Here is a 3151-nt window from a genome sequence, read left to right on the forward strand (position 1 = left end):
CACCTGTAGATGGCAGCCATTACAGACACATGTGTTTGTTGTTGTTCGAGGAGCAGCTCGGTCACACACTAATGTCATTAGTTTGTTATCATTACTGAGCTGCAAAAATACTTTTTATCCTTTTTTTTCACATCATGTCTCCTGCCTGGATCTGTTATTATCTCACTCTGAAGCACAGAGGAGTGTCAGAGGTGAGCTCGTTTCAACTGATTTTTACGATGAGGTCTCATTTCCGGACTCAATAATTTTGTGAATGAAGCCGATATTTGAGTTAAAATACATAAGTAAAAATATTTATCCAAGTATAATACTACCCCCCAACTTTATGGATGATTTTATCAAGTCAAGTCAAGTCAAATTTTATTTAAATAGCACATTTACAACAACCTCAGTTGACCAAAGTGCTTCACAGCAATCACATCACATTTAACTAAGGATAAAACAACACATACAGACACAGCATGCACCCACATAAAATTACAATAAAATAAAAATTTGTTAAAAATAACAATAATAGAATAGGCCGTAAGATACCAAAAAATAGTGATGCCAAGAAAAACCAAAAACATACTTAATATAAGTTGCAGCAATTTCCCAAAAACTCAAATCAAATTAAGTACAAATATTCCTTTTAAGCAGTGTTAAAGGCCAGGGAGCACAGATGTGTCTTCAGTCTGGACTTAAACTGACCCACTGACTGAGAAGTGCATTTATTTTTTTTATTAATATTTTAAATTATTATTTTTCAGAGCTGTTTGATCAACCGTAGCACAGAAACGGGCTGCACTGATCAGCGTGAAATTTGTTAGAAATGTAGAGATGTTCGACCCACGCTGCGCCAGCCAACGGTTTTATGACAGATCACATATTTCAGGTGTTTGTTCGTACAAAAATGTTTATAACTCAAAAACTATTCAACATATTCAGATTTATAAACATTCTAAATTCTAATCTTTTTTTTCAGATGTAAAAAGCTAAACTATTTTGGTTTTAGCTGATCAAGAGAAACTGTTCGTTTGTGCTGGGAAGACTGGATGAGTAAAACTGAAACTGAAGTGATCATTAATGCCATATAACTGAATATTTACAAAGTTTAATAAAGAATACGTAAGAGAAGGGTCAGTTTTCATCTCCATTTTACTTTTGTTTGTTTTAGAAACCTCTCAGGTTTGAATCCCCAGTTTTTCCAGTTTAAATGTGATGAATAAAAACTAATATTTCTGCAGTCCTTCCACAACACCAGGGGAGCATCGAATGGAAACATTTTATGAYGTGTAACTGAGATAAAAGCACTTATAATTTTAAACATTAGATAGAAATGCACATTTCCATCACCCCCTGCTGTCGGGCTAATTTCATCACGGTGCACACGCAGCAGACACTGTGGAGGTCCGACGCTGCGACGTGCTGAGCAGAGCTGCAGAACCCGATGAACAACAATGTGGAGCTGATCTACACCAACTTAAACTTTCATCCACAGACATGTCTGTATTTTTCAGATCTCCCACACATGCTGCAGTATTAACATTCATGAATGCAGATGGGCACTTGACTTTATTGCAGGTAAGGTGGGATGAAATCAGTGGAAGCTACTCTTCAAGCTAAGCAAGTATTCATTTAAAACATGAAGTCACAGTTGGGTTCATGGAAGACGTTTTCCTTTGTGCTGCCCTGCATGCCGGCCACACATGAACATGCTGAGCAGCACAATCAGACTCTGCAGCTTGTTTTAGTTCTAGACTTGGTGAACATAAAACCTTATGCATGGAGGAATGACAGAGAAAACTAAACAAAAACATCTGTTTTCTGCACTGATACACATCATCATTACCGTTAAATTCCTGTGTAGTAATTTAGCTTGCTCAGAAATTACATTTTAAATTCAAAGCGATAAAACACCCAACAGGTTTGGATTCATTTCCCCATTTATTGTGTTCCAGACGTTTATCTTTTTTACTCTCATTTGATCAAACTCAGCAGTAAAGACAGCTTTTTAAAGCTTAAATTAAAATCAAAATATTTAAAAAAAATACAATTTTTGCTTTTTTTTGCTAATTCAGCTATCGTTCTGTCATTTGTCTGCTAATTTTTACATTTTGTGCTTCATTCATCTTTCTGCTCATTCAAGCCTTTTAGGCTTCTTTCAGTAGTTTCTGCTAATTTCAGCTGTTATCTCCAATTTTGGCTACCATTTAGCTGTTTATCAAAATACTTCAGCATTAAGCATTCACATCTCATTTCCAAAGGAAATGCAGTTCCTCTAGTTTTTATTATAGTTATATTTATTTTTAATTATTGGATTTGTTATTTCGTTAGAAATTAAGACTAATTTTCTTTGTGAATAATAAGTGATGGAATCAGGTCACAGGAGAAGGGATTGGCTAAAATGTGTATACTTCTGCCCACTCCTTTGAGTGTATGAATATTATATTTTAGTAATGTTTATGTTACATTCAATAAAACTTATAAAAAAGTTAATTCATCCTTTATCAGACACCGAGCAGGACAGTAATTAGTGAACTTGCACATGGGTCGATATCTAAAGCTCACAAAGAGGAACAACAATGAACATCCAGCACAATAAGAGACTTTCAGCTTAATTCTTGTTGTTAATGTTTCATTTAAATATTTTGCAATTGTTAACATTCAGGGGGACGCCCGCCTGCCGTTTTTGTTTCATTTTATTTTGAAATGTCGTTTCTGTGTTTCTCTTCATCCTGTGTCCGTGTGCAATGCATTAAAATTGCCGTCTAGGCCCTCCTCTTTTGATTGACACCTCATTTGACCAACTGGGTTCAAGTATCGGCTGTCCAGAGCCAATAATATATGAGAAGTGACCAACTTTCGGTTTCCGTCATTCTGGGTTTGATTGACTGTAGATTCGGCCAATCAGCTCCGAGCTTTGCTCTGACGCCACAGCTGTGTAGCCAATCACCGTACCTTTCATTTGGTGTATATATAGAGGAGGTGGGAACTTTGTTCAGTGATGGACGAGGTAAACACTGTGGAAGTCGCCATATTTAGGCAGTGTTACAAGGCTAACGAAGGAAGCTACGCTCACAGGAAAATGTTTTTTGCCTCCATCATTTTTTGGCCTGTTAGCTGACTAAACCTGCTGATATTATTTTTGATTTAGTTCATTCATTTAATT

Source organism: Austrofundulus limnaeus, unplaced genomic scaffold (assembly GCF_001266775.1).
Source record: "Austrofundulus limnaeus strain Quisiro unplaced genomic scaffold, Austrofundulus_limnaeus-1.0 Scaffold2101, whole genome shotgun sequence".
Taxonomy (NCBI): domain Eukaryota; kingdom Metazoa; phylum Chordata; class Actinopteri; order Cyprinodontiformes; family Rivulidae; genus Austrofundulus; species Austrofundulus limnaeus.